Source organism: Rattus norvegicus, chromosome 17, assembly GCF_021556685.1.
Source record: "Rattus norvegicus strain SHRSP/BbbUtx chromosome 17, alternate assembly SHRSP_T2T, whole genome shotgun sequence".
Taxonomy (NCBI): Eukaryota; Metazoa; Chordata; class Mammalia; order Rodentia; family Muridae; genus Rattus; species Rattus norvegicus.
The window spans coordinates 18,458,131-18,484,829 of NC_141550.1; the positions used below are offsets into that span (position 1 = coordinate 18,458,131).

At 45.4% G+C, this 26,699-nt stretch overlaps 1 long non-coding RNA gene across 2 annotated transcripts in view; it reads left to right on the forward strand.

Moving 5' to 3' along the window:
• The window catches only part of LOC120097858 (uncharacterized), an 85,138-nt gene that overhangs the window by 50,081 nt on the left and 8,358 nt on the right, over window positions 1-26,699 (forward strand). The window contains exon 1 of one of the 2 annotated variants that reach the window (XR_015641185.1): window positions 19,541-20,029. The exons of the other annotated variant lie outside the window; for it this stretch is intronic. This is a non-coding gene — a long non-coding RNA (uncharacterized LOC120097858). Of the gene's footprint in view, window positions 1-19,540; window positions 20,030-26,699 lie in introns of those variants that run through there. 2 annotated transcript variants of the gene reach the window in all.

Consider the following 26,699-nt stretch of genomic DNA (forward strand, 5'->3'; position numbering starts at 1 on the left):
TTCTCTATGGGTATTCCCCTCCCCATCCTCTCCCCATCCTCCCCCCATCACCGCCCTCCCGCAACAATCACATTCACTGGGGGTTCAGTCTTGGCAGGACCCAGGGCTTCCCCTTCCACTGGTGCTCTTACTAGGATATTCATTGCTACCTATGAGGTCAGAGTCCAGGGTCAGTCCATGTATAGTCTTTGGGTAGTGGCTTAGTCCCTGGAAGCTCTGGTTGCTTGGCATTGTTGTACATATGGGGTCTCGAGCCCCTTCAAGCTCTTCCAGTCCTTTCTCTGATTCCTTCAACGGGGGTCCTATTCTCAGTTCAGTGGTTTGCTGCTGGCATTTGCCTCTGTATTTGCTGTATTCTGGCTGTGTCTCTCAGGAGCGATCTACATCCGGTTCCTGTCGGTCTGCACTTCTTTGCTTCATCCATCTTGTCTAATTGGGTGGCTGTATATGTATGGGCCACATGTGGGGCAGGCTCTGAATGGGTGTTCCTTCAGTCTCTGTTCTAAACTTTGCCTCCCTATTCCCTCCCAAGGGTATTCTTGTTCCCCTTTTAAAGAAGGAGTGAAGCCTTCGCATTAACCTTCTGGAGTGGGTCTCCCTACCCCTCCATCATAACATAAAGCAATTTCCCTCCTTCTGTGGAGAGCACACACTAGAAAACAGGAGGCGGATCCAGAGAACTGAGGTGGACACCAGACATACAAGCAGGACTATTTACGGACCGACAGACCCCAGGAGGGAAGTGTAAACAGATCTGTTTATTCAACAAAGGGATTGTTTTTCCGCATTTCTACTTTATTCGTCAACGCTCAAAGGAGCATTTTTGTCAGTCCTCGTTTTCCTATCCTCCCCCCAATTTGTGTTCTACAATGCCTCTGTTTCTCTAACCATTGATTTCCCTCTCTAATCCGCCCTAGCGCCCTCTCTCCCTCTGCTGGGATATTTATGATCAAGTAGCTCGTATGCTGTTGGCCACGCATCAATTTACCTTTGAACACTTTCTATTTCCTTTGCGGCTCTCTCTTCAATAGCTTTATCCTGCTTCACTTCCCCGGCATTTGCTCCATTCTTCCAAAATTAGCTCCACTAAAATATAATGTCTCTAGTTTCCCCTTCTGCTGTGGCTTCCATCCTCCCTGGTGTAAACACGACTATTAATAGACAATCTCATTGCTGTGGCTAACTACGTCTGTGGCTAGACGCCACGGCTTCCTCTTCGCCTGGCTATGCCCTTGGTCCGAAACCCTGGCAAATACAGACGGTCTTGCTTGCCTTGCGCTAATGGTCAGCACGGAGAGCTGGCCTGTTTGATGGGCATAGCTATTGCATGAGGTTTCACTGCTTGCAGAACGTCCTGGTTTGTTGCACAGCACAGGGCATCCAGCTAACTCCTCCTCCTTTTCCTGGCGCTCTCAGCTCTGCTGAAGCCGCCATGACAAGCGCATCTTGCAGTTAAAACACAAATTCCCTTTGGACCAGTAAAAAAAACGAAGGCACGGAGGAAGTTCACCAGCTGATGTTTATTTGGCCTTTTTTTTTTTTTTTCCAATGTGCTGCGTTTTCTGATGACTACAGCACTCACGTGGACCTCGCACATGCCTCCTTTCAGCCCTTTCAAGATGCTCGCCCTGCAGATGCTTGCCCCGTTCTCCGTCTCCACTGTCCTCAGGATGTTTTGTCCAGCGTTGAATTGAGAGTCTAATTTGATGGACGGGATTGAGAGTGTTTGCTGTCTCTGCTTCCAACCTTCTGGGAGAGTGGAAAAACACTCACCTTCCCCAGCATTCGCTGTGCTACAGCTGCCAAATTACCTAAGAGGATCTAACAGCCCGTCGGCTTCTAAGGTGGCAGCATGCTGCTTATTTATTTATTTTTACAGAAATTATGCATTGTGGCGTCTGTTTCTGTCTAGAGCAAGTTCCTTGTAATAAGAGTGATGATGATTTGCTTTTCCTTAGCCCCTGTTCATTCAAGAACCCTTGAAGTGCTTTAGACTTCCATTGCTTCTGTGGAAACACATAGCCAGCCAGGCAAGGACGGATCCGGTTAGAACATTTGTGTGGCCAGTTCTTGGTAGGCCAAGTCTCAACAGAAAGGAAGGCTGGACTTCTCCTGGCCAGAGCCTTCATCATTTCCCATCGCCCTCCCTCTACACACTTGTTACCTCTGCTAAGCCCCAGCCTTCCTGGCGATCTGTGAGGGGCTGCCTCATCCTCTCCAATCTACTCTCCAACTCTCGATGTTTCCGCTACTTGGCCCAGGCTCTAAGAAAGACCTTGTTGAAATCCTTTGAAGTCCCTGAAGCACTGGGCAGAGGCATCAGAAGCCCTGCTGTTTCCCTGGTCCTATCTTGTCCTCACTGGTATGATTTTGAGTATTTGTAGTTAGACAAGCAGGAAGATAAAGAGAAGAAAGACAACAGCTTCTCCATGGGCCTTTCTTCTCTTACACATCAGTTCTGTAGCCCCACCTTATGCTTATCCCTCAGAATAAGAACACTAAACAGGACAAACTGAGGAATACATTGATTCGTTCCTCCCCATGGGTTTCCACTTGTGTGCAGGGCACACATGTACAGTTGGATCATGGGTAAGATGGAGACACGTTGCCAGCCCTTGTCAAACTCATTTATGTCTAACAGGAAGATGCTGCGGGAGTAACCCATCCTGGACCTTGTAGACAAAAGTACCAAGTGCTATGTAAACAACAGATGCTCTTGGAAGACTTGAGAGATGTTAGGACTGTGTCTAGAGAAAGAAGAAGATCAGATCGTAAAGGAGGCATTGCATCGGCCCAAGGGCAGAGTGAAGTAGAAGTCGTTTAAGAGGGAAAGGATCCAGCAGGGATCAGGTGACATTTCCTGCCAGCAGGTCTCAATCGTGGATGAAAAGTTCTACATTGGTCAAAATGCGAAGGATGACCCCTAAGCAAGAACGGTCATCCATTGGACAGATGGCTGATCTGCACCTTCTGCATTTGAGGCAAGGCTGGCTGGCCACTTGGCTCCATATACCCCCCTACCTCCACGTCCACAGCACTGAGGTTGCAGGCACGCACACCACACCCGGCTTTGTACATAGGGGCTGGGGCTCTGAACTCAGGTTCCTTTGTTTGCACAGCGAGCTCTTTACCAAGCCCCAAGCAAGGCACCATTAATTCAAAGACGTGAGGTTTTTAATTAGAATATTAAAACAAATCCATAAAATCCAAGCGTATTACTTGGCAGCAGAAGAAAGCTTAACTCTGAATAGCTCAGACATTGGCCCTGACCTGATAAATATCTTCTTGCCTCTGTTAGCACAGCTCTCTGAGAAGCCAGACCATCACAGGGAGGTCATTCAACATGGGATCCGAATTAGGTTAGGACTTCCAATGGCGTAGGGTCTGACAGCTAGCTGGTCATCATGTCCCTTGCTTGAAGGGGATGGGGTATCCTTCCCTTGAGTCCTTAGAACATCTTCATCTGAACTCAGTGTTTATATAATTCCTACCTATTTTTTTTTCAATATGCCTTTTCTTTTTATACCAGTCTTTATTTTTTTTTTCACATCCTGTCATAGATATCTCAAATATTTGTGCACACAGATAAAGGACCACTGTCACCATTTGCGATTTCTTTATAGCAATAGCCTCCTTCCAAGTTTAATAGGCGTACAGAGCCTGACACTTTTTGTAGCAGAAGAGCCAATCTCAAGTACCCTTCGGCCTTCATTATACCTTGCATTGTTATTTAGAAGTTAACCAGCCGGAAGCTCACTGCAGAGCAGCCTCCGAACATGGTCATTTTATTTCTCCATCACAAATGCATCCTTTCCCAAAGGTTATGATGAGTAATTTCAGTTTTCATGCAGTAGATGCTAAACGCACAGTGCTTGCTGGGATGAAGCCATTCCGTGCAGGGGTAAAAGGGGGCCAAGCCAAGGAATGATAGCAGTCCTTTCTCTTCCCGCCTTGTTCTCTCTCTTATTTCTTCCCCAGATTTCACTACACTCAACTTTAGGTTCATGTGACAATTCCCACCAATATAGCAAATCAAAGCCGGTCTGAACAGAAAGCAGCATACGGGCAGAAAGACGGATGGGACAATATTCTCCCTCCGTGTCTTCTATGCTTCAGTACGGTTCAGGTTTTCTTCCTGATGCCGTGAAAAAGCAATTTAGGGAAGAAAGGGTTTACTTTGGCTCCCAGAGAGAGAGAGAGAGAGAGAGAGAGAGAGAGAGAGAGAGAGAGAGAGAGATCCATCGGAGTGGAGATGACATGGCAATAGCCAGGGAATCATGATGGCAGGGACAGGAAGAGGACTGATTGTTTTACATCCCAACAGGAAGTAGAGAAAGAAAATACCAGGGGCCAGGCTACAAAACCTCAAAACCCTTCCTTCATGAAGTACTTCCCCCTCCAAGGCTCTGTTTCCCAAATGTTCCATAATGAGGGCCACCAGCTTGGAAACAACTATTGAAACATACAAGCTTACCTGAGTATTTCATAGTCAAACCATGGCGGTCTGTAGCCAATATCCATCTTTCATTACTGTTTCTCATTTTGTCTTTCTTGTGTCCTCTGCTTCCAATAGCGTCTCAGTGTCCTTTTGACTCCTTCTTGACTTACCTCCTCTCAGTTTATCTTCTCTTTTCTTTCTTCCCTATTTAGAGATGAGGGCAGAGAGGCACACGTGTGTGTGTACATGGGTGTGCAGGTGTGCAAATTGAGACAGAATAGACTTGCATGTACCGAGAGCCAGGGAGAAAGCCATCTGCCCATCACCCGGGAAGTAGGTTTCTAGAAGGGGGATAGGATTAGTGGGAACCTCACCTAGAATTCCATCCTTCTCTCTCTGTTATTTCCTTTTTTTCTAGATAGATCTCCCCCCTGTGTCTGGCTCTTTTTCTTTCAGGAAGGAACCCAGGGTAGGATGCCATCAGTGTGTGCCTTTACACCCCTCTTCCACGTATTCCAAGATCTAAGGAGACAGAAGCCAGCTCTGGACTTAGGTCAAATTCCCTAAAGCTCTATATCATCTCGCTTCAGCAAAGCTTTCCCTTGGCTTAACTTCACAAATAGGAAGAACATTAGGACCCAAGTCCTCTTCCATAACTGTAGAAAGGGATAACAGAGAGAAGATTCCACAGTGGCCTTTGAGTGACTGACTCTGGTTTCACGTAATTTTGGTAACAAAATTGTTTTTATTTGAACAAGTAAACAGACAGACACTTGTTAAAGATAGTCAAGCTTCTTAAGGTAAATAATAAGTAAAACAGCCAATCATAGCAACACTTGTGTGCATCATGCTTTGCTTCTGGTTGTATAAAAGATCTCCAAGTAGCCTTTGTGATCAAGGACCCGGACTTCCCATGCCTCTACTCTAGCACATTGTCCAAGTACATTATCGCAGCACCCCGGTGTTCAGACATAAATGCTAAAAGCAGGAAGAAAAGGAAATCTCTAGTTTAAAATAACAACAGGCTGGCAGTTGGAGTGTTGGGGTAAGAGGGACAGGAAGAATCACCTGCTTCTGAGACACCCTTTCCATTGTTGTGCTTGCATTGAGAATGCCCATGCTGACACGGCATTACCATTACCACTCTAACCTTGCTTTTAGCTTCCTCTGTTCTCCAACACAGCTCAGCTCCCCTCGAAGATGTCCTCAGGCTCCCGTTTTCACTGCTTGACAACAGTCCAAAGGTATTGCCTGCAGTCTGAGCCACATCCTCAACAATGTTCAAGCCGGTCTCATGATGTGCGTTAAGCTCACCCTCCTCCCACCTTCCATCACTAAGGGTCTTCTGTACAGCCATGCAGACTAAACGGCCAAGGTGGAAGATACATTTTGTTGTAGCGATCCTGCCCACTTGAAAGGGTGAGATCCAATATCCTGGCAGTGTTGTGCTATGACAAGGTGTGTAAATACAGGGTAAATGCCGGCAAAATGTACCAGCTGGATCTATGTATCACAATAGATTAATAGATGGATAATAGGTAGGTAGATAGTAAATAGTTGATTGATATATATATATGATAGTTGACAGACAAATAGATACAGAGAATAGCTATTCAGACAGGTTAGATAGATGATAGATACATAGATGGATAGATAGATAGAGATACATACATGCATGAACACATACATACATCTATACATACTTATCCAGGAAGATGGTTAGTGTTGTCTTATGTTTAGCTTAGATAGATTTATTTACCATGTCACTGGCCAACTTAATTTAAATATTAGCAAGAAGGTAAAATGTTCTGCCAAAGGGACTATACGACTACTTTTTAACCCACTGCTATTCTTGAGATGAACAGAGACTCCTCGTTTGAATCACAGGGAGACTGCAAATCCACGCTTCTGGAACTGTCAGTGAGGGAGTTTGTAATCTACTTCCTACCAAAAAGATACCTTTTGTGGTCATCCAGTTTTAAGTCCATTTTGCCAAGGCACAGTGGGGCTCCAGTGGGGAAGGATGGCAGGGTATGAAGGCAGGTTGCAGAAGGTCGTGAGCTGACCCGGGTTGCAGAGCCTGTGAACAGCTCAGGATGCCTGAGGCTGGAGATGGCATTTGTCTTAGTTAGGGTTTTACTGCTGTGAACAGACACCATGACCAAGGAATTCTTTTTTTTTCTTTTTTTTTTTTTTTTGGTTCTTTTTTTTTCGGAGCTGGGGACCGAACCCAGGGCCTTGCGCTTCCAAGGAATTCTTATAAGGACAACATTTAATTGGGGCTGGCTTACAGGTTCAGAGGTTCAGTCCATTATCATCAGGGCAGGAATAAGACAGCATCCAGGCAGGCATGGTGCAGGAGAAGCTAAGAGTTCAACATCTCATCTGAAGGCTGCTAGCAGAAAACTGGCTTCCAGGCAGCTAGGATGAGGGTCTTAAAGCCCGTGCCCACAGTGACACACCTACTCCAACAGGGCCACACCCACTCCAACAAGGTCACACCTCATTATACTGCCATTCCCTGGGCCAAGCATGTACAAACCATCACAGCGTGTCCCAGTCAACAGCTCTTTGAATGACCCTAAACTATAGTGCTCCCCTTCCCTGACCTGACCATGAATTAGCTAGACTTGCCAGAATAAATAAATAAGGTTATCCACTATTCTACACCTTCCTTTCCTAAAGTAGAAACAAGTCACCTTTAACTAGATCTTGCTTATTTTTCTTCCATTTTATCATCCATCCATCCTTCCTTCCTTCCTTTCTTTCTTCTCTCTCTTTCTTTCTTCCTTCCTTCCTTCCTTTCTTTCTTTTTTCTGTTGTTGTGGTAGTAGTTATAATATATATATATATATATATAAAATATATGTATACACACACATACACACACACACACACACACACACACACACACACACACACGAGTTGAAAGCCCTTTCTTTCAAGTCCAGATGTCACCAGAGTGTATAAGAAAGAAGGCTGGGTAGGTAAATAACTTAAGAGCAAATCACTTGCTGCACAGGTGTGAGGACACATAAAGTCAGGCATGGTGGTGTGCACTTGAAATCTCAGCCCTGGGGATGGAGAGAGAGGCAGGGAGATCCCTGGAGCTTACTGACCAGCCAGCCTCACCTAGTGTTTGAGCTCCATAACCTCCCCCCAAAACAAACAAAAGCAGGCAGCTCCTGAGAAAGGACACCTAAAGCCTTCATCCATGCACATGTGTGTGAATGCAACACACACACACACACACACACTCGCACATACATGGGCACACACTCATATACATACATGAAAGAGAGAACGAGAAAGAAAGAAAGAAAGATAGACAGACAGACAGATAGATAGATAGACAGATAGATAGATAGATAGATAGCAAAATAAGCAATCTACCTGGTCTCCATCACCCACTCCACTCTGGTTCATAATTCTATTCTCCATTTTCTTGGACATTGGAAAAGAAAGAACAAAGCAAGTCATATTTTTTCGTAGTCATGTCTGTTTAGGCCAAGCATCAGAAGTGTTTTAAGGAGGAGAGATATGTGTTTACACCTTAAGTTGCAGAAAAAGCAATATTACTTCGGTCTTGTTACATCAATTACTCCAGAGCTTTCTGAAGTTGGCACAGAATTCTGCATGCCCTCAGAAAGAGCTGAGGTGGCAGAATCATTATTTAAAACCTATACGATTCACTTTTTTTTCCCCTCCCCGCAAATAAAAAAAACAAACATAATCCCTTCTAAAATCCAGTTTGGACTATTGCAATAGCAAACACATTCCTTTATTATTTCTGGCACTTTCTTCATGTTCAGGACTTCTTGGGCCATTCAGGCAGTCCCAGCCTTCACAATGAAATTTATCCCTGAGATAAAGGAAATAAACAGACCCAGTACCTCAGGCTAACATGATTTTCTGAGTTCTGGAAGGCGGCTGCCTTTTTTCTTTTTTCTTTCTTTTTTCTTTTTTTTTTTTTTTTACCCCCAGCCTGATAAGTTTCCAAGGCGAAATGATTTATCTCTGTCCAGTTTTTCTTGGGATATTCACTGGGCAGAAAGTGGATTAAAGAAGAAGTTGAGAATGGCCTGAAATAGAAAGGGAGTGTGCTGTAGGGGCAAACTGAAAAAGACGGTGGCCTAACCTGATTACTGTATATCTTCCAAAGAGGGCAGAAATCAAATTACACTGGAGAAGAAGAAAGTGAAAAGGGGAGGAAATTGCAATATTTTGGTCGAAGGGAGATTGCATTGTAGGGTTAATAGAATTTAGATGGCAACATCATTTTAAAAACTAGATTGACTCGTGCCCGTAATTCCTGAATACACTCTTTGCCGGCAAATTTGTGTTTGTGCTCCTCTGACATGACACAGGAGGGGGAAAAAATTCGCAAATGATAATTGCCTAGTGCCAGCAACACACAATTCTCTTTCAGAAGAGAACAGGGGCAAGAACTGTTGCCAAGGCGAGCCCCGAGGCTGGGAGGAGCGGAAGCTATCTGAAGCCCCGCCCACCCTTTGTCGGGTCTCTCCCGAGCAGATGCTCAGCACCTGGCGAAGCTTTGTCCCAAGCCGGGCTGGCAGGCAGTGCCCAGCTGGGACCCAGCTCCTCCGCCAAAAATTCCCTATTCACTAAGGCTGGGCGAATACAGTTATTCAGGGTTCTCCGGGGGATGTGTCATTGAGGCTCTCAGTCTCAAGATACAAGACCTATATAGGGATACGAGAGACTTGGAGAATCCAAGCAAGAGAAAGGAGTGTGCACCTTCACTGTGCTTGACTTCGGAACCCCAGAACTGCAGGACTGTCACGATGGGTGGGAAGGAAGGAGTGGAGTTAGGTCTGTCACTGATGAACTGCTCCTATCTGAGGGGCCTCATCACGAGAACAGCAGACAGTGTTTATTGCAAATCAACCAAGCCCTGGGTAAGATACTTCACTCACTTCCCATAATGCCATGGGTCAACTAGTCCAGTGAGGGTGACTACCTATCTCAGAATAGGTATAGAACTAGAGATGGTTATCCATTTGGGACATGAGCTACTGTCTGGTCCAAACACTATGGCCAGTTGGCAGGTGAAGACGTTCAAGCTGAAGACCTGGGTTCAGATGGCAACCTCCCACCTCTGTGACCTATGTAAAGCCATGTGTCTGTCATCCTCATCCTATGGCAAGATGCCTTGTGAGCTAAGGGAATCCTTACACGCTTAGGGCCTGTCTGCCTGACTTACTCAGGATTAGCTACAAACAATTAAGTGAGGTATGCCATGGCAAACTTGTGCACATGCATGGACACAGACACACACACACACACACACACACACAAACACACACACATGCATACACAGACATACACAGAGGTACACATACATGCACACACAGACATACACACAGACATACACACGCACATACACAGACACATGCATACACAGAGATACACACACGTACACACACACACATGCATATACAGACATACACAGAGATACACATACATGCACACACAGACATACATACAGACACACATACACAGATGCACACACACACACATGCATACACAGACATACACAGAGATACACACACATGCACACACACATGCACATACAGACATACATAGAGATACACACACATGCACACACAGACATACACACAGACATACATCACACAGACACAGATACACACACAGACACATACACAGATACACACATAGACACAGACACACACACAGATACACACAGACACAGAGATACACACACATGTACACACACATGCATATACAGACATACACAGAGATACACATACATGCACACACAGACATACACACATACACACATACACAGACACACACACGCACACACACAGACACATGCATACACAGAGATATACACACATGTACACACACAGACACACACATAGACACATGTATACACAGACATATACAGAGATACACACACATGTACACACATCACACAGACACAGATACACACACAGATACACACATACACAGATACACACATAGACACAGACACACATACAGATACACACAGACACACACAGATGTACACATACAAACTCAGACACACACACACACAGCTTCACATTTTCTTCATCAGTTCATTCACTGGTGTGTATCTTGATTATCTTTGGCATTTGTGATGGCATGTATATGCTTGGCCAGGGAGAGGCACTATTAGGAGGTGTGGCCTTGTAGTGGGTGTGACCTTGGTAGAGTAGGGGTGGCCTTGTTGGAGTAGGCGTGCCACTGTGGGTGTGGGCTATAAGACCCTCATCCTAGCTGCCTGCCAGTCTTCTAGCAGCCTTCAGATGAAGATGTAGAACTCTCAGCTCCTCCTGTACCAGGCCTGCCTGGATGCTGCCATGTTCCCACCTTGATGATAATGGACTGAACCTGTGACCTGTAAGCCAGCCCCAAATATATGTTGTCCTTATAAGAGTTGCCTTGGTCATGGTGTCAGCTCACGGCAGTAAAACCTAAAGACAGCATGGCAAATAGTGACCACTGCTTTCAAGGCCACTCTTGTTTTAAATTAATTAATTAATGTTTACTTATTTGCTTCACATCCTGCTCACCGTCCACCCCTGTCATTCCTTCCCACAATCCTTTCCCCTCCCTCTCCCCTTCTTTTCTGAGCAGGTGGGGGCCCCCTGGGTATCCTCCCATCCCAGCACTTCAGGTCTCTGTGCTTCTCTCCCACTGAAGCCAAACAAGGCAGCCCAGCTAGAAGAACACATCCCCTCTGCAGGCAATAGCTTTTGGGATAGCCCTGCTCCAGCTGTTTGGGACCTACACGATAACCAGGCTGCACATCTGGTACATATACGCAGGGAGACCTACGTCCAGCCTTTGTACGTTCTTTGGTTGGTGGTTCAGTCTCTGAGAGCCCCAAGGTTCCAGGTTAGTTGACTCTGTTGGTCTTTTGGTAGAGTCCTGTCCCTTTAGGGGCCTGCAATCTCTCCTCATAGTCTTCCATAAAGAGTCCCCAGGCGCCATCCACTGTTTGTCTGTGTGTGTCGGCATCTATCTGAGTCAGCTTCTGGGTAGAGCCTCTCAGAGGACAATCAAGGCCCACTCTTAATACTCTGGGTGTGTGGAGACCATTGCTCCTGGCCTCTGAATACTCCTTATGGCAGTTTGAATGTGAAGTGTCCCCCCACATGGTCACGTGTTTGCACACTTGATCCCTGTCCTGATGGTGCTATCTGGGGAGGCTATGGAATCTTCTGGACATGGAGCCTAGGTAGACAGAGCAGAGCTGTAGGAGTGGCACTGGAGGTTTATACATCCAACCTTGACTCTAGTCTGGAGTCTCTGCTCTCTGACCACTGAGATGTAGGCTAACCACCTCGAGTTCCTATTGTCCAAGTCCATGAGCTAAAATTAAGCTCTCTTCTCTTTGGTTGCTTCTCTCCAGGGGTGTCTCAAGAGTGAGAAAATGACTAAAATAGTCCCCTGTGTCTGTCATACTCTACCAATCTAATCTCCTAGTGATAGGTATTTGCTCACTACCAGCTCCCCATCCCTACAGTCAACACACTGTCCACCTCTGGGTCTCTGGGAGAGGAGCTCAGTTATATCAAGGTGAAGGACTTCTCTTCATCAAAGACAGACATAGACAGTGTCAACTGGGGACAAGGGTGAACCAGCAAGTGTCCAAGAGCAAAAATACCATAGGAGGTTTTTCTGGTCAATTAAAAACCCAGAAAAACCTCAAAGAAATCGGGAAGTGGATATAAGTCTGATTTTTATGAGAATCGAACTGTTCCCAACTAGCGAGCCCATGGAGAGATCTGCAGACTCCTCCATTACGTGGGGAAATGCATTTTAAAGCAGTGATGAACTAACACTTTGTGTCTCCTTAGAATGGGATCAGAATGTGGTTACAGATTTATAGACACTGAACTGCTCTTAGGCTGGCAGAGGGAAGGACTGCAGTCCAGGAAGATGGCTTAGCAGTGCTCAGTCAAATTAAATGCACATTGTTCTCCTGACCTGGAAATTCTACCCTTGCCCCAATACTTTTATAGTCTGGGGTTTTGTTTGCTCTTAACACAAAAATTTCTTCTAGCTGAGATTTATTTGCAGAGGATAAGACTTTAGCAATGCTTGCTCTCTCCAAAAACGTCTGACCAGTTGATATCCGGCCCCACCTTCCACCCACTGTCCCCTCTGCTCCACTAGCATCACAGAGATTCTGGGGTCTGTTTCCAGTGTCACTTGGAATGGTCAACCAGTGTCCCATTTGGAGAACGTTTAATTCTTTCTGGGCACTGCGCTTTCCTGTCAAGAGTCATGAACTAACTGCAGACCCAGAGGGAAAAAACAGTCATAAAAACAGAGAGGGTCATTCTCTCTGGTATTTATAAATTCTTGGAGGTGGGGGGGTATTGGTTTTGGTTCAGTGGCTGTTTGTCTTAATGGAGTTCTTTTTGTGTTCCACAACTCCTGACCTCCTGGTACCATATCCTTATTTCTTCTTATTGTTATTTCTCCTTATTGAACTCAGGGGCCGGATTTTAAAAATTCCCTCTCCCTCTCCCTCTCCCTCTCCCTCTCCCTCTCCCTCTCCCTCTCCCTCTCCCTCTCCCTCTCCCTCTCCCTCTCCCTCTCCCTCTCCCTCTCCCTCTCCCTCTATTTCTCTTTATTTTCCACCCCTTTCTGAACTTCTCCTTCTCTCTCCTTGTGTATTTCTCTCATTGTCTTTCTCTCTCACCAAATGCCCCATGAATCCTGTTTCAAAACAACACAGTAAAGTGTGGAAACCAGAAGACTCCCTCCAGAGACTCACAAAGCAGATCTTTCTCTCAGCCCAAATCCAGAACAAGAGTGGGAAAACAGATCCTCTATTTCATAACTGCAGCCCGGTGGCTCAATTCTTAAGTCTTTGCTTCCCGTTCAGGTTCAGTTCAGGTTCCTGCCAGCAACCCGAATCATGACGCCTGCACTTCAAGGGTTAACTGCCCGAGGAGCTGCCAGACACCTGAAAGCTTTCACATTAGGGAGAACAAGTCATATTCCAAGCTGCAAGGAAGCACATCTGCTGGAAGGGTGTCAGTCACTTTGGTTGAGAAGACCCAGACAGCACCTGAAAGCTGTCAATCATCTCCCATGAAAGTAGAAAAAAGAAACGTTTAACTTATGAATTGCCAATACCGCCTAGAGTCATTTAAAAAGAATTTCTTTAACGTAAAAAAAAAAATTATCTCACAGATCAGGCCGCTGCTTTTCCATGAAACTGTTTGGAGCATCGCTACCTGTCAGATTGAAGAAACATTTAAATAGGTGGACGAAAATATAAAAAAAGACCTGGTCTGATATCTGTTGGATATAAAGTTCCCCATCAGTTTAGAAGATAGCAAATGCTAAAGTAGAAAAGGGACCTGCTGGACAAAGCTGGCATCTAACTTGTGCCAGGCAATATGGAATCCAGGAGACACATGGGACACTAAAAATTTAACTGCAAATAACCAAAACATTAGTTTTAGACACAGGATCCGCACCTCAAGTGCTCAGTGGTCACAGGTAAGTCAGTGGCTTTCATTAGGAACAGCACAGACACCAAAGGATCCCACCGACACCAAAAGTTTAACTTGGCAAAGCATGACTTAGAGTATGGCCATGGACCTACAGCCCAGGCCTTTCTGGGGGGTGAGGTAACCTTCATGATTATGTGCTCTGTGTAAAGCATAGGGTCTCGTGCTCAGAAGGACTCCACATTTGACCTAGTAGTTTGTTGTCTTGAAATTATTAACAACTATTTAACAAGAGGTGCCGAGATTTCATTTTTATGCCCATTATATATCATTATACAATCAGTATTATTTTTATCATATTTTATTGTCGTGTATAGGTGTGCATGTGTGTGTAGGCCAGAGGTTGACATTATGCATCTTTCTCAGTTGATTGCCACCTTATTATTGAGGGTGTCTGTCTCCTGAGCCCATAGATCACTGACTTGGGTGGTCGGACCACCATCTTGCTTTAGACTTTCTCCCAGGTAGGACTGGAGACCAGTGGATAAGCCTATATTGGCTTTTGTTGTTGTTGTTGTTATTGTTGTTGTTGTTGTTGTTGTTGTTGTTGTTGTTGATGATGATGATGATGATGATGATGATGATGATGATGATGATGTTGATGGCTCTAGAGGCTGGCATGGCAAGAACTTTATTCATTAAGCCACCAACTCAGGCCCACAACCAGTCCTGTTTGAAAGCTTTCTCTAAACAGAGAAATGGGGACTACCCTGCAGCCCCCATTTATCAGAACCTAAAGTACCAGAACCCCAGCTCCACCTCACTGTCATTAAAATAGTATCTAGAAGAGTAATATTCTATTACTTTAAATCTGTAGATCTCTCTCTTCAAACCCATTAAATCTAAAATTTCAGAGTCAAATGTATAACAAAGATTAAAACAACAATGCACATTAGGTCTCTCTCTGTCTCTTTGTCTGTCTTTGTCAGTGTGTCTGTCTCTACTTATTTCTCTCTCTCTCTCTGACTGTCTCTTTGTCTTTGTCTGTCTTCATCCGTCTGTCTATCTCTCTCACACACACAACACCTGTAATCAACAGACCGTGGTAATACATGCATACTTTGGATTAAGGTTTATATAAGAGACTTAACACCTGTAACCTAGAACCCTAGCTAGAGATTGTGTATAAACTCTAATCCTCAACCCACACTGCAACCTGTAAATCCAAGCTTTCTTGAAATTAGCCAACAAATGGGAACCATGGCAACCATTAGTTTTTGTTTTGTATGAGGGAGTTGCCAGCCCATGATGTTAGCCTCCACTGAGAAGCGTCCACTTTGTGCTGTAATTTCACTACATGACCTCATTTCATTATAGGCTGAAGAGTAGGCACTGGCAGTCAATCACGTCTTACCCATGAGCGACTGAAGGCTCAACATGGGTACTTCACTTACCCAAGCAGAGAGAGCACTTGAGTTCCCTTTCAGGGCTAGAGTAAGTAGGATAAAACGAGGCACTTGTGTTGGGTGTCAAATTGAAGACATCAGCTCAAAATCTAGTACTCGAGGTAAAAGATATAAATTCAATATTCCAGAAAGACAAAATTAAGATAGTGATGTTCATGATGAGTGAATATGAAACATGAAATATAAAGTTATATGAAATAGAGGGTTTTGTCATGGGTTGGACCGTGTATTATTGCCCAGCAGGAGTCATCCTGTCCCAATAGCCCATGGTGCCTGATTGTCATAGGGGTATTGGGTTTCCAGCCAGGCTGATGAGGATGGATGACAGCATTTAGATATATTGGGCAACACAGCCTTTTATACTGTCCAGGCTTCTGGCTTTCTTTGCTTCCTTGGAAATGGGGAGAGACGTCTTGACAAGTCTATATATTGTGTGTGTGTCTTGATTTCCCTGTGGTTTAGCTTGCAACTGCCCAAGTTTCACAAGCCTGCCGCTACCTACACCAGTGCTTTTCAGGCAACCCACCATCTTAGAACTGTCTGCCTCCGTGACCATCTCTGGGATCATTGGAACGAGGCCTGATGGTCTGACATGACTGTTGTTGCAAAAGTGACTGGTTCGTTCTACTGTGCAACTTAGCTCAATGGTGGTGGTCCCGTGTCTGCCCTGGAGGCTCACAGGATGCTAGCACATAGACGAGTTCAATCAAAGCAGACAGAGGATAGGTGAGCCTGAATCTTCTCACACAGGGGGAAATAAGAATTGCAGAGTTCTAGAGTGAGGTGCTACGTCAGGAATTAGAACATCCAAGTCCAACGGACCTTCATTAGATTGAGGATTACACTGATGAGAATAATAAACCCCTACTTATTAAACAGGAATGGTAGAGTGGGAGCAAAGGTTCCTGGGCTTTTCCCAGAGTGGCCATTACACAACACATTTTCATAGACCATTCTCATAAAAAGAAAAAAAAAAAGAGGCTGGAGAGATGGCTCAGCAGTTAGGAGCACTGGCTGTACTTCCAAAGGACTCTTGGCCCGATTCCCTTCACATGCCTTACAGTTCGCAACCATCTAGCTGTAAATCTACCCTGCTCTGGCCTCCACTGGCATCACTCACACATGTGGTGTGCAGATATAAATGCACGCAAGACACCCACACACATAAAAACAAACAAACAAAAGAGATGCCTACGGAAACCAAAGCCGGGAGGTGTCCTCGGACCATAAGAATTGTCAGAAAAGGTTTCTCAAGCCAGAGGACTCAAGCTAAACTTGGTTAACGTGCACCTCAGTTCATAAAGTAGGGATATAAGGCCAAATATTTCACTGGAGACACAGGATGTTTTATTTGAAAGATGATTGAACATTCTTTCAACATGGAGAGATTTCACATGAGATTATACTGCTGGTAAGACAGGGGTTATTTGGCAGCACATCTGGGCTCCTTATTATTTTTTTAAAATAATATCACCTTTATTTGTTTGTTTGTTTGTGGGGGGCATGTATGTATGTGGGCGGACATGTGCCATGGCATTTGTGAGGAAGTCAAACGACAACTCTCTGGAGTTAGCTATCTCCTTCTACCAAGTGGGTTCCAGGAATCGAACTCAGATCATCAGCCTTGGCCACAAGCACCTGTGTGGACCCAGCCCCTCACCAGCCCAGATCTGTGCTCTTGATTATAAAAATCCCCCAGAACTGCTGACTACTGGACGGGCATTTTTTTTTTTTTTTTTTTTTTTTTTTTGCAGAAGGGCAAAAATGCCGCATACAGATAAGCACCGGAGAAGCTGGAAAAGTTAAACGGGCAGTTTAGCTCTTTAAAGGAAGAAGTCGCTTAGCTGTTCTCCCAGAACGCTAGGAGAAAAGATCGTAGTTTACCACATGCAGACCATTCGGTATCTGTTGTTTCAGGCTTTACCCATAGTCCCTAGAGTTCATGTTTTGCTATGCCAGACCCATTTCCCCCTAAATCTTGAGCGTTGCTTCCAGGGCATAAAAGTCATTCTTATGAGTGATGTTGCTTGTGCTTTACAACAGCCTAAGTGGCTTCTGTGTTATCGTAGGGCCAGTTCAATCCTGACACCCATGAGCATTATGTAAAACTCAGTGATTCTCCCTAGACCCTGAATCTTGGGCACCATCTCTGAGTCAACGATACCCATCTTTGAGAAAGAAGCCAGATGCACTTTGTAAAGAATCTCAATTTGCCTTAAATTTGTTGTACACTTAGGACTGGGTTAATTGTCATCAGAACCCTCTCCTCTCCCCAAATTGTGCAGTGCTTAAATAAATGAACTGAAGTGAGACTCTCAAAGCTTGAGCCAGTGGTGGATACTGAGTCGCACTGAACTGGGTTTCATTCTTGTCTTACTCTTGGATTATTTCAGGGACTCCCCTGCCTCCACAGGCTTTAATTCTCCTTTTGACTTCATAACCTCTACTCTTTCCACCTGTACTCACTACTCTAGGCTGGCCAATGTGACTAAAAGCTGAAAATTAAAATTAGCAGCATTGGAATGCCAGAGTCTTCCTTGCTGTCTATTTCACTCACCTGTGTTAACTATTCAGCCCTGGTGGGGTTGAGCTCACAGACCCTGGTGTTTTTGTCATTGGAACAAAATGTGCCACACGTACATTTGGGGCAAAGGAGTTGCCCAGGCTGGGAGATGAGATAGTTTTTCGCAGGGGTGGTCCAAGAAGGGTATATCACCAGGAGCCCAAGTCGACAAGTGAGGTGGCTCTGGGGGCTAAGGTTCTTGTTACCAAGCCTGATGACCCAAGTTTAATTATTGGACTCACTGCAGGGCTAAGAGAACCAACTCTTATCTTCTGATCTTCATAAGCACGCTACTGAGCGTGTGTGTGTGTGTGTGTGTGTGTGTGTGTGTGTGTGTGTGTGAATACTCACACGGATACATACACATACACACACAGTCACAGGCACATACACAGACACAGACAGAGACACACACAGGCACACACACAGACACATAGGCACACAGATATACAGGCACACTTAAAGACTCACACAGACACACAGAGACACATACACAGATACACACAGAGACACACACAGGTGCGCACACAGACATCCTTAACGACACACACAGACACAGACTCACAGACACAGAGACACACGTAAAGATACACAGATCACACAGACACAGACATACAGACACACAGGCACACTTAAAGACTCAGACAGACACAGACATACAGACACATAAAAACACATACACAGACCCAAACACAGACAGACACACTTAAAGACACACACACAAACACACACACACACAGACATACACAGGCACACATGCAGATACACCTACACACACAGACACACACAGAGACACAACACACACACAGAGACACACAGGCACACACACAGACACACTTAAAGACACATAGAGACCCACACAGGGACATAGAGATACAGACACAGCCACACACACACACACATGCACACACACAGAGAAACATATACACTCACACACAGATACACACATTCACACACACAAGCACAAAGAGACACACACGGGTACACAGATATACAGACACACACAGGTAGACAGACAGCAGACAAGCAGGCAGGCAGGCAGGCAGACAGACAGACAGACAGACAGACAGACACACACACACACACATACACACACACACACACCAGACTGAACTGTTTTCCCAGCTCAGGCCTACTTTACAGGCAACCCAATATTCCTCAGACTTGATCCTTTTCCCTTGAAATCCCTTTTGCACGCATCAGGAATTCTTTCCCTCTCCTGCCTGCTTTGGGCTATTCTCCTATCCAAAGATGGCCTTCCACCGGACAGTTCTCTAAAGTTCCTTTGTCCCTCTGGGCTCAGCTTCCTGAGTTACCTACTTTGCCTCCTAGGAAGTTCCTACGCAATCAACTCAGTAGAGAAGCCGTGTGTTCTTCTGACTTCCTCGGCCTGAAGGATAAGCTCCTTACATTTGTATGTTTATATCTCATCTAAATCTTCCTGCGGCGCAGCCGAGGATGGACACAAACCTGTCTTACAGCCTTCAAGAGCAGTCTTCAAAGCCGGGGAGCACTTCCCAATCACAGCCACTAGAGGTCGCTCATCCACACAGTCTTGCCCGGTTCAGGTTCCCAGCTGCACAGGGAGATTACTAGACAAGCTGGAAGTAGGGCAGGCTCTTTATTTCTTTTTCTCTCCAACACAGCCTCAGGCCATCAGAGCTTCTGAAGTCAGGGTCCCTGCCGTGCAAGCTGCAGAATGAAAACACTGCAAATCACAAAGGTCACTGCATCCACTCTGCGAATCCACTGCTCACCTGAAATCTTCTGCTTCACCAGCAAGAGCCCAGTTAAGGTTCTGAATATTTTTTTCCCAGCTCTAGTTTCCCAGAAGTGGGAGGGGGAACATGTGACCACTGAGTGCATTGTATGTACGCAATTACAGATTATGCCTCAGATCGGTGATGTATGGAGAAAGATTTCCACGAACAAGCCGCTTCTCTGATCCTCGGGGACTTTCTGAGCTGGGCACTGTACTAAAAACAGCACTGGCTTTTGCAAATGGGCCAAGCTTAAGGTAGAGGCAGCAATCAGATCCTACTTGAGAGACTTCATGAGCCCACAGCAGCCCTATGAAACAGTAAGTTAGGGGATCGGACAAATGCGGCAGGCGGGTGGGAAGAGAAGAAATCGTAGATAATGTGCGCCCTGCATGGCTGAGAGCCTAGCATGGTGTCATGTGGGCATTTTGGGGCAGAATGCGGATGGGAGTTGACAGTGACTGATTCAAGTGGCTGTGTCAGTTATAAACATTCAGGGGTGTGTGCAGATGCTGGGAAGCAAGCTAGCACAGTGTGGATGAGTTGAGATTCTGGCTGCCAACCCTCTAAAAGCAAGCTCGCACATGCCATCAGCAGTTTCTAAAGTAGCATTTAGACCTACTGGCAAACTTCAAAGGCAAGACACCATGATCAAAAGGCTATATTCAGGAGCATGTGCAGCTGGACTCCTGATGATCTGACATCGATTAGTCATGACTTAAACCCTCTGAACCTCAGTTTACTCACATAGAAAATGGGACGGATAGACCCCACCTCACAGGTGTGGATAGACACAAAGTACTTGGACTAGTGCCTGGTACAGGTCCGGAGTATGGTCACATGTTACCAGGTTTGAAATGTGTCATCGGGACATCATTGAGTCAACTTGTGTACACGCACCTACACAAGCAAAGCATCAAAAACCATTTTCCAAACGGTCTTCTTGGTCTGGCATAAGGAGTTGGCGGGACACCAGGGAGCAGAGTTGGACTGTCTTTGCCCTCTCTCTGTTCCTGCAGGGTGCATATTGACACACTGGAAGGCCATGCTGGGAGGTCCTGGGGTCCTCACCATGCCACCATGCCATCATGCCAGGTGGCAAAAGGGCCTCGATTTACAGCCCTGTATCAACACTGCTTTTAAAGAAGACTCTTGCCTTGTCTAAAAGCTTTAAAGTGATCACCAATTCTATCTCCCTACGGATGGGACTGCTTTCCGGGTCTCCATTTCCAGAACAGGGAGATACTATCCATACTAAAGATCTTATTCTACAAGTAGCTCCCTCCGGCAGTCAGCTTCCACAGAGTATCTAAGAGCCATCAGCCCTGGGAGACCCACTGCTTGTTCTGACATCGAGTAACAAAATAACACTCCTTGATTAGCTCAAACCACCTGGAACCTCAACCTTGTGGGCGGGTCCAGCAAATGGTCCCCATTGTCTTGCTGCTTGGATACATTGTAGTTCTGTCTGGTCTTTGATCCAGGCCATTGGAGGTTCCTCCAAATCTTACCCAGCCTCATCTAGGTAGTTTTTAGTTTTTGGAAATAGAAGTTCAGAGAGTGCGGGTTGGCTTTTAACTCCCCATGTCGCCAAGGATGACGCTACACTTCTGGTCCTTTTGTCTCTGTCTCCCAAGTGCTAGGATTCCATTGCCACCTTCTAGCGACTTCCACAAATCAGATCCTTAAGCAGCTTCGATCCCCTTGTACACATTTTTCAAGACCGTAGCTGCGAGCTGGGGCATGCTTGATTGGAGAGCAATAACCGCCATCGATTTTTCACCTCCATAGTCCTTAATCACTTAAAATTTCATTTCCAGGTCAATTACTCCATGTGACCTCTTGCTAGTCACATCAGCAGTGGATTTTTTTTTATATTTAGGGTCCAGGATGAACAAAGCATGAGCTTAAATCAAGCACCAGAGAACGATGCTATCAACACATACTGTAAGCATAAACACAGGGTGAAAAGGTCCACTGAAGAGTAATACACCATGTTTACAGTAAGCTCCCCCAACCCCAATATGATAAACCAGGCTGATCAGTTTTAACTATCTGCTTAAACCTAGGATCACCTGGGAAGAGGGTCTTAATGAGGAATTATCTAGACCAGCCTGTGGCCATATCTGTAGGGGATTTGTTTTCGATTATTAACAGAGGTGGGAAGGTCCGCCCTGAACACCAGTTGGGACCATTTCATAGGCTTAGCACTGAACTGATGAGTAGTGAAAAAAAAGCTGTCTGGGCACAATTAAGCAGGTAGCCTGTGTGGGTGAGATCCAGTCTGTCTTCAGCTGTGGCTGTGATGTGGTTAGCTGTGTGAGTTCCTGTCATGACTTCCCTGAAATGACAGACATCATCATTATCAAGTACTGTGTATGTATATAGTTTTTAGGGTGAACCTTTACATAAGGGCCAGATTGGTGGTTTAGTTCACATAACCATGGTCACAAATACATGGTCTATTTTACTATGACATTAATGTCATGAAGCTCCAAGAGTTTCCCGATTTCAATACAGTCTCAGAGGTCCCCCACTGTGTATATACTTCTTCATTGGTTGAAACAACGCTGTTTTGATGACACCTGTACCCTGTCTTACTATTACCGCTGTGCTTTGGTTCTGTCACTGGTTTACCCTGGGGAATTCAGCACCGATGAGTGACATTCCTTGTGCATCCTTAGGTTACTGTCACCTGTCCGGGGGGGTGAGAAAAATAAGAACCTTCCTGAGTTTCACAAGAAGATGAATAATTTTCTAAAAGCATATCACAATTTCCCTACACCGTGATTATAAGATACATAGACCATTTCCCCCTCCAAGTGTTATCTGATTTCTCTGTCATCTAACTGACTGGTGCTTGATAAAATGGGCACGTTAGGTTTTAGTCATAAGTGCAGCATTTCGGGAAGGAAGGAGGAGGAGGGGGGACCACCCCACTTCTGTAGGCAAGGGAAAACAATGAAATATTAAGAAGTTAACAGGAAAGCCATCTCATTTTATATTGTTAAACTGCCACCATGAAGTCTGGAATTTTTCGCTAAGAAGTCAGCGAGTGAGTCTTGGGTGAGGTATGAGGTGGGATGTGGGGTGGATGTGGCAGAGAGTGCGACAGAGGGCGCCACCTCATCTGCCCTCCTGCCTTCTCTTCCTTCGGAACTCCTTCCTCTACTGATCTTGTCTTTCCCCTCAGCCCCCTTTGAACCACCCCAACTTCTTTCATAAGATGTCCTTACATGCATGCAAAGTTTTCTATTTGTTAATCCAAGTTGTCACGTTTTACTTAAGTTTTTTTTTTTTGTTTTTCTATCAATTTTTATTTTATGTGTATGGGTGTTTTGCCTATGTGTGTATCTGTGCAGCATGTGATTGGTGCCCTTGAAAGACAAAAGAGGACACAGGGTCACCTGGCACTGGAGTTACAGATACGTGTGAGCTGTCACGTGGGTGTTGAGAATTGAAACCAGTTCCTCTGCCAGGCCAGTCAGAGTTCTTAACCCCTGAGCCATCCCTACAGCCTCTCTACTTAAGAGTTTAAAGTGAATCAAATGGCTTTACAGCTCCTCTGGTCTTCTCTGCAGAGTCCTTCCTCTGCCCCTGCTCCGCCTACCAAAGAAATCAAGGGTAGTTTTGATTTACCTCTGACTATCTAGGCTAGATAAATGATCCCTAGTGGAAAAAAAAAATAGTAGCCTGTCCAAGAAACATAATGCAGAATGTGTAGAATTCAAGAAATGTTGACTTGATAAAACTCATTTACAAATCTACTTCTTTATCCTGTCTCTTATGCTAGAAATTATTAACGATCTCTTTTCTGATATTGTTCTCTTTTGTTAAACATAGGTTCTTTTCTCATGGAAGGTTATCTGAATAAGTTCCCCTCTCCTCTACTTCTCCCAGCTCCTGCTCCCCTCCCCTCCCATTGGGTCCACCCCCTTTCTGTCTCTCTTTAGAGAAGAACAGGGTCCTAGGAGATACCAACAAAAGTGTCAAAATAAAATACACTAAGGGAAAACAAAAACTTAATACATCAGAGTTGGACAAGTCAAATGGAGAGAAAAATAAAAGATCCCCAGGAGAAGGCACACGAACCAGAGACATACTCATTCATACATTCAGGAGTCTCCTTAAAAATTCTAGATTGAAAGCTATAATTAGAAGCAGAGGACCTGGTGCAGACCTCCGTAGGCCCTGTGATTGCTGCTTCAGTGCTTGTGAGCTCATGCAAAGTTGGCTCAGTTTTTTCAGAGAACCCTGTTCTTCTGGTGTCCTCCCTTCACTCTGGCTGTTATATTCTTTCTGCCTCCTCTTCAGCAGGGTTGCCTGAGCTCTGAGGGGAGGGGTTTGACGGAGACATCTTGTTTAGAGCTGAGTCAGTCTCTCTCTCTCTCTCTCTCTCTCTCTCTCTCACTCACTCTCCCTCTCTCTCCCTCTCTCTCCCTTTCTCCCTCTCCCTCCCTCCCTCCCTCTCTCTCCCTCTCTGCCTCCCTCCCTCCCTCTCTCTCCCTTTCTCCCTCTCTCCCTTTCTCTCTCTCCCTCTCTCCCTCCCCCCTCTCCATCTCTCTCTGCCTCCCTCCCTCCCTCTCTCTCCCTCTCTCCCTTTCTCCCTCTCTCTCTCTCTCTCTCCCTCTCTCCCTCCCTGCTCTGTCTCTCTGGATCTCATTCTCTCTTCCCTCCTTCCTTTATGCCTCTCCTCCCACCCCATTTGCATCCCTGTCCCTCCTCTAGTCTGAGATGTGACCATTTTACTCTGACACATGCTACCATCCCAGTGTGTCACCATCAGGCAGTGTTCCACGACTGAGCCCAAGGTCTCTCACTCTGCATAATGTCTGGCTGTGGGTCTCTGTATTTGCTCCCATCTGCTTCAGGAGGAAGCCTCTCCTCTCCGATGATGACTGAGCCAGGCACTGATCTTCGAGGATGGGAGTATGTCATGAGGATTCATTTTATTGGTTTTTCTGTTTTGTTTTTGTTTGTTTCAGAGCAGCAGTATTTGATTTCACCCCAGGTCTCTGGAATGTCTAGACTGCTTCTTGGCCACCCGGGCAGAGTCAGGTACAAGTCCCATCTCATGGAGTGGGTCTCGAGTCAAATCGGACGTTGGTTGGTTGCTCCCACCATGTCTGTGCCACTGTTGCCCTAGCTTTCCTGCAGGCAGGATAGATTGTAGCTCAAAGCCTTTGTGGTTGTGTTGATGTATCTTTTCCCCTTTTGATAATATGTGTGCTATCTTCCCATGCCTTAGACACTGGAACATGGAAGTGAAGGCTCTACGTAGACACCGCTCTACGTAGGCACCGGCTCAGTCTCTTTACGTTCAACGATTTGTGTGGGTTTGTCTGAAGCAATGGGACCTCACTTGCTGTCAGTTTGTAAACAAACGACCTATTGTCTTGGCTAGAGTAAGGATCTCATTAAGCATAAGTGATTTGGGGAAAGTAAAATAAACACTGGGCTAGAGAATATATCAGACACAAAATATAGAGCACGCAGAAGTTTCTGGAGCAAGGGCAGTACCCAGCTGTAAACAACGGTGTGTCTGCCATCTTACTTTCCTTTGGCCGGGACCACACCAGGAGGCTGTTTCACAAAAGTGGCCTGTAGGAGAGGAGGGAAGCGTGATGATCTTCAAAGAACATCTGGCGCTATCATTTGAATTGCGATTGTCCCTCTACAGCCCACGAATTAAAAGTTTGTTCGCCAGGTAGTGCTGTTGGGAGGTAGAGAGAACCTCAGATGGTCCCGTCTTATGGGAGGGTCTTAGGTCCTTGGGCTTGCCCTTGGAGCTGATTGGATGGTAGGATCTCATTCTTTCTTTACCCCTTTCCTCCCACCCCATTTGTGTCCCTGTTCCTCCTCTAGTCTGAGATGTGACCTTTTACTCTGGCACATGCTACCATCCCAGTGTGTCACCATCAGTCAGTAATCTACAACTGAGCACATATAAGCACCGTGTGTTTGAGCCTCCGAACCTGTGGATTCAATAAACCCATTTCATTTCCTCTTTATGAATTGTCTCAGGTATTTTGTTATAGAAACAGAATTCTGACTATTTTAGGCAAACTAGATTTTGATTTCTTATCTTTTGTTAGTTTAATTGTTCTTACCTGATACGTCATAATGCTCCTGAAAGGGTTTTTAGATCTTTCTTCTGTTTGTGCTCAAACTAGAGACACTCCCAAGAGCTAGTCTCTCTGCAGCCATCGTGGTTACTTCTTGTTTCTGGATCCATGAGCCTGATTTGAACAGCAGCAATGAATCAAAAGTCAACTCGTGGATGGGCTAGTAGGGCTTAGAATTCTAGCCTTTTCTATAATGTGCTTGGATTTTATTTTTCACGATGATAAAATAATGTCCCATGCATTTTAGTTCGAGTGTTTAACTCCACGGAGGGGTGACATAGGTTTTTGGGATATGCATCTCCAGATGCTTAGACCTTGGCTTCAGAGATTCCCATCCAGTCTATAAAGGGTGGGGAAAGAACAAGATGTCATTGGTTTGTCAAGATTTGTGTTTGCATATTTGTTTTTCTTTTAAAGTCCTGTCATTGAACTCGACAAAACACAGCCTGATGCAAGGTAAGTTTTCAAATATAAACTGAAGAATTTAGGTCATGAAGGGATGGGAGCCTCCATCTGATGACTGGATGGAGCTCACACAGCACATTTCATCTTGGCACACCGCTCAGCACTCCTGTGAACTTTCTTACTTATGTATTTTTTACTCCTCTAAATCACAGCCTCTGAGCTCACCAATGCTGTCAGGCCATGAAGCTAAAGTTCCCGATGTCGCAGACACAGGAGGCCACTGAGCGACCCCTTTACCATGGAATATATAGACACCCCAAGTTCCAGGCGTTGTGGCTGCCCAACAGATCCTGGGTGACAAACCATCTCTCGTTGAGAACTGTTGATCAGAGTGTATCTAAACGCTCAGGACAGGAGTATCAGTAACCAGAAGAGACTTGGGTTCTGCCCTCGGGAGGCA